This window comes from Augochlora pura, chromosome 9 (genome assembly GCF_028453695.1).
Source record: "Augochlora pura isolate Apur16 chromosome 9, APUR_v2.2.1, whole genome shotgun sequence".
NCBI lineage: Eukaryota > Metazoa > Arthropoda > Insecta > Hymenoptera > Halictidae > Augochlora > Augochlora pura.
The window spans coordinates 2,021,613-2,027,900 of NC_135780.1; the positions used below are offsets into that span (position 1 = coordinate 2,021,613).

Below are 6,288 nucleotides of genomic sequence, written 5' to 3' on the forward strand. Positions count from 1 at the left end.
TTCTTCACCGGTCCCGCAACTCTTTCCACGCCGACAAGATACCATTTCTACTAAGATTTGAAAATTCGTTTCTTGAATCTTTTCTCCCCCTTTTTTCCGATTTGTGAAACGTCCATTCACAATTTGTATAATACACTTTTAACCTTTTAGGTACAGCAGGATTTCGCGCAAATATAGTTTTTCGTAATTAAATTACCATTTTCTCTTAATATATATATTTTTCCGTATATCTATATATGAGCCGCCCAGTGCACACATCGATTAACTCCACTTTTTGAAAAATCTTAAATTTAAGTGTCAAAGCACTTGGTAAAGTCATAACTTTTTATATTTATAATAACTTTCCTGAATAATAAAGATTAACACCATTAAACGCAAAATTTTTTTTTTTTTTTTGGCTATTCTTTCTTGTTAATTTTATACATTAAATAATATTAATTTTATACATTAAATTATACGTTAAATGAAAGCTATATCTGTATTTATTCATTCTACATTATATATGTGAATCTATGTTATAACAGGAATTTTAAAAATCAATGTACATCATTTCATCGCGTTTCTCGACTTTTTGTTTTATGGAGTTAGTCGATGTGTGCACTGAACGGCTCATATAGTATTAATAATATATATTCTTTTCTTAATGTATTGTATATACACACTTTCACTTTAATTATTTGCTTTAATAAATAATGAAACAATTGAGTGAAGCACGAACCATTCGCGAAAGCCACTATAGTGGCGCGCCGTACATAAACACTAAACGTACCAAGAGGGGTCAAATGACCCCTTTTGAAAATTTACTTTTCTAATTCTTACATTCATTGTTATTTCTGTCGGTCATTTGACTTTCTGTAAATTCTTATATCATCCGATTATTCAATTTCCCACTTTCCGTTTTTCTCGTAGCTTATTTTTTACCGACAAAAATTCTATGGTAAGATTAGGTATAGAAAAATGCCGGTACGTTTAGTGTAAAAGGTTAAAATACCTCCTCTAGACACGTTCAGTTTTATGCAGACCTTAATGAAACCGTTGGCAATTTTAATTAATTTACCGAAACTAGATAATCTCAAGCAAGTTCGAGTTGAAATAGTCTTGAACTTCACCGTCCAAGCGGCGATATTGCGACCAATCAGATTCCACCGAGTTGTGATTATTATTTGTTGAAATCTCTTATCAAGTAAAACATTTTAATTGACGAAATCGTCGAGCTCGTTAGCGCGACAGCTTTAATTGCCGCAGACGTTTATCAAATGCAGCCTCCGCCTATCATAAAATCAATATCTGTCGTGGTTAACTCGATACAATTACGTTCGAGTAATTTCACAAAGCCGTAGGATAGGATCCCAGCGTTTCGTTAATTTTTGTCCAATGTTTTTCATGTCTCATTAGCTGTTTAAAAGCTCCTCTATAACGCTTATCCTGCATACGTAGGCCGCACAACTTTCACAACTCGCAATACAATTTTTTAACGAAAATTTTAAATTAAAGCTTGAAACCTCTACTTTAACATAGAATTTCTGTATTTTAAATTCGTAGCATCCTCGCCATTGTAACCATTTAAATGTGGGACCACGTGTGGCATATTGAAAACTAGCTAGGTTTGTCGAATCGCACGGGCTTTATAAAATTTATTTCAGGAATGTCCTGTGCAGTGGAACGAAGCCCGATCCTTCCCCTTTAATGAAAAAAAAAGGAAACACGGCTGCGATTTTTTTGAAAGTTAGTGCACCATTGAATGCGAAGCCGCGTTTTCAAACCTACGGCGTTTCCATTATCGAGACGCGTTTGCAACGAATTTCAAATTTTCAGTTCGAAATTACTTACAGCGCTATCCACCGTGCGCGACAGTCAGTCTGCTTTTTCTCCATCGTTACAATTCGCTCGGGCAGGCGAGCGTTTCGTTGTAATATTTTCAAATTCGTCCGAGTTCGATCGTAAACGAGATCCGCGACTCCCTCATTTGAAGCTGCGAACTTTTGCGAACGATTGTACCCTTTTCCCCGCGTTTCCCACGTGTTCGTGTTTACCATAAAAAAGTCAATAGCGCCGAACGGCGGGCACAACTCGATATTTCAATTTGTTCGTTTATGGAACGGATGTCGAAGGCGTAAACAAGACAGAATGCAGCGAAGATGGCGACGGGATCGCGAGATCGATAAGCCTCGCGCGGAGACCCGGCGCTGTATTCTATTACGGCTCGCCGGCGTCGTCCCTTTGCCATTTAAGGAAGAACTGCCATCAATAGAATACTTTCGTTTAGGAGAAGATAAGAAAAAAAGACTGAGGAATCTATCTAATTTTAGTTTGGTATATTCGACGAATCGGTTCTTTTACTAAAGAAACGTATAGTGTCCATAAGCTTCATTTACGACTGTTTTATTTTTAATTATTTTTTAGTAACTTAACACGTTGAATGCCACGGGGGTCACCGGTGACCGGCACTGAACTTGGCAGTGACGCCATGGGGGCCACCGGTGACCGGCGCGCTCAGATTGATGAAAATATATATAATTTAAACAAATGACAATACTTATAATTTTTTGTATTATTATCATCGTTGATGTAGTCGTGTGAAGAAATGGATGCAGTATAAAACATTTTAAAAACATTTATCTATTGTATATAATATTTCAACATTATATGTATCGCTAAATGGAAATTTCATCGTGGCACCACGGACAATCCCGGTAAAATTGGCGTGGCATTCAACGTGTTAAGTAATAAGGAATAATTTTATTGCAAAAAGTAATCTCTCCAACATAAAAGAGCTGAATAGAATTAATAAAAAAAAACTTCGAATAAAAATACCTTAAGAATCATCTTAAGAGATATCCTAAAATAAATGCAGAAGAAGCAAAAAGAGTTTACGCCTTTTATGTTATATGTTTCTTTTATCCATTTACCATAGATTTTACATCGATACCAATCTTAATTGCTCTGTGAATATATTTTTTAGAAACTTCAAATATTACCTTCAAGAATAAAAGAAAAGAATCGTCAAGAATAAAAGAAGCGAATCGTCTGCTATAATTACGTATTAATTAGCGACAGCATCCAATTACGTGCGATTAGATACGCGCAACACAATTATAATTCTTTAGAAGAAGAATTTTTTAAACAAATGTAACATCCTATTCAATAAGTGTCCCATTCACGGAAGTTTTGCCCTACCATGATTCATGCGGCTGTTTCTCACCTATGTTTTCCCCGCGTTACCGAAATTGACGGCGAGCATCCTCGCATTAATACTTTCGCGTTACAGTGGCGCGTTCTCCGCGCGGACAAAGGGTTCGCGTCCGTCCCTCTGCTAACCGAGTTAAAACGAAATAACGTAAAAAGGCCGGCGGTTTGGAACGGCCGGGATCGGAAGGACACGAGGCGAGGGGCGAGAATTACGCGCGATTAATCACCTCGCGTGAAAACAGATGGACGCGGGGTCCCGACTCCCGACTCCCGAGACCGGAGACCGGAGACCCGGGTCCCGAGCGGAAAAAAAGGGAGCCTCCGTCCTCGGCGATTTCAGCAGAAGCCGGCGCACAGCCTCGACCTGTCCGGGAATCGTTAGGCGAAATTTATGGACCACCTAGTTCCCGGGCCGGATAACAACGAGCCGCGAAAATAGCGTGTCGAGAGCAAGCCGCTTCTCTCGCGCCGCCCTCTTTGTCTCTTTTTTACTCTCTCTCTCTCTCTTTCTCTTTCTTTTTCTCTCCCCTTCTCTTTTCTCCGGTATATCGCGTAATTTCGTAAGACGGAAAACTCTCCGCCGCCGGATTATTATAGCCGGGCCGTTCCCGACCGGCGATATTTCAAGACTGGGTCAAGTTTACCGGTTCACACGCCGCCACCGACCGTGTAAACCCCGACGTGTCCTCGACGCCGGTGCGACAGCCGGTTCAGGGATTAAGAACTTCGGAGGCCTGCGGGTTGCCGGAGAGATCGTCGCAATTAACCAGTCGACGCGCGCTTATGCCGCGCCACGATCTCTCCCTCGCCCCGGTTAAGCCGCTACACGCTCGCGTAGAAGCCGGACACTTTCCCCCGTGCAGACACTCGCGCCGGGACTCGCCGGGACTCGAATCTTGCGCGGACGATCCCGAGAAACAGGAGCCGGATGCAAATTATTTCACACCTTTATGGAAATCACCGGGGAGGACTTACTAATTACGATAGCCGCGGATATTGCCGGGACAACGGAGAGATCCTGGTTTCTTTAACTCGCTCTTCGGCGCGGAATTGTCGCGGCGATAAACAGAATCAACAACGGTGGAACGACGAAAGTAGCTTTAACGCTAGAACTGCCGCGGTCTAAACGTAATTAATGTACATTGTTTTATAACAATAACGGAACCGGATTCAATTCAACTTCCTACAAGTCTTATTATGGTGTATGCTTGTAATAATAAAATTCATAAAGATTTCTAACGCGTTTTTGTGGTTAATAATGTAGGGATTATTTTGGAAGTAAATCCCACGTGACTCTGTGATAATAATAATAATACGACAACTAAAGACACCTTCGTTTAACAATAACAAGTACAACAGTTTATTATCAATGTCCCACGACTTACAACAATAATAACAACGGCAACGGCAACGCAACAACTTTGACAACAACAACGACTTCAACAACAACAACTACGACAACAACAACAACAACAACAACTACGACAACAACAACGACTTCTTCACGCCACGGTTCTCCTTCGAATGCCACGATCTTCTCCGCCCGTTCTTTCGCCCTTGCTAGTTCTTTTCCAAATTATCCTACTCTCTCTCTCTCTCTCTTTCGCTCTTTCTCTCTCTCTTCCATCCATACTCTTTCGCTCTGCCTCACTCGCTATCTCATTCTTACTCATTCTCTCTCTTCCTTTTTTTATTTCCCTCTCGCTCACTCACACTCTATCTTTCGGGCACGCAGGACTTCGAGGAACCTAAGCAATAGACCTGGGGCCACTCGAAGTCGCCCAAACACTCTGTCGCCATCCGTCCCATTCATTACCATTTTATGACACTCGACCATGCATACCCGGAAAAAACCCTACAATAAAAATTATTACAAGTTCTCCGGAATTGTCCCTCAGCTTCGCACAATTTGGCAGAATTTATCGCCTCAGAAATTGTAAGATAATGTATCGGAAACCAATCGGTTTGCCTGCTTTGGTAATTCTAGAGTTAAGAAATACAAGGCTAATGTTACATTCAAAGTAAAATTGCTCGCGTCGTTCGTGAATAGACAACGGATTCGATACACTCCGATCTAAGCTGTTTTCCTGGTATGACGTAATGTCTCGTTACAGCCGACCAACAGGTTGAGTTACAAGAAGCAAACGTCCGAGTAGATTCGGTTTCGCGCGATCGTGGCAGAACATCTTTGTTCCGCGAAAAAAGATCGGCAACCGATTTATAAATAACGTTATCACGCGCCGGAGGCGTGCGGAAACAGAGCGCCAGCGATCATCGGAGAACGGGAAAATGATTGAGACATTCGATTACCAAGAGGCCATCCAGTGCACGTAGCTGGAGGAGATAAGACCCCGGTATCTTTCAGCGAACGAATAAGCATTAGTTTCCCGTAATCCCCGTAGCGCGCGGTACGCGGTCGGAATAAACGATGCGACGTGACAGGTGACCGAGAGACCGAAAATAAGTCGAAGAAAAGAAAGCGATCCCGCGGCCGGCCTCCTTCCCCGAGGAAATCGTTTCGGAAAAACAGAGGCGAGCTGTCTCCCGACTCGGAGAACAGCCCAGGGATTTTTGATCTCGGGACTCGGCCGAACATGGCCGGGGGTTTATTGCATCTGTTGATTACATTGAGGCCGTTCAACGGCCTGGCCGGAGCCGGTGGACCGGCCTCGGTTTGTAATCGACGTTCCGTGGAGCGGTGAAAAAGAAACAATCGTCGCGGATATATCCACCAACGGAGGCTGGAATCTTCCGTTGGCACCGGGTTCCCGACCCACGCCTAGGCCAATTTTAGGCCGCCTAGGACACTGCGTCCGACGTCATCGGTTCGATCGGGCCAGGAGTCGCCGACGCTCGGATTACGCGCTTTCGCGTATCGGATGGCCGGCGCGCGCGCGAGAGTACCCCCCGACACAGAAAAATCCCGTATTTGCCACGGTCCAAAGGTCGTTCACGGTAGATAGCAGGGACAGAGGAAGCAAGGACGCGCAGACCCGCAGGGCTGGTTGAAAGGTGGCCACGCTGGCGGCCACACTGGGATCGATGCAATACCAGGAGAAAGAGAGAGAGAGAGAGAGAGAGAGAGAGAGAGAGAGAGAG

At 43.3% G+C, this 6,288-nt stretch overlaps 1 protein-coding gene across 2 annotated transcripts in view; it reads right to left on the reverse strand.

Annotated features, from left to right (window-relative positions):
• The window catches only part of Lapsyn (Leucine-rich repeat activity-regulated protein at synapses), a 60,504-nt gene that overhangs the window by 5,325 nt on the left and 48,891 nt on the right, over positions 1–6,288 (reverse strand). The gene's annotated exons all lie outside the window — the stretch shown is intronic.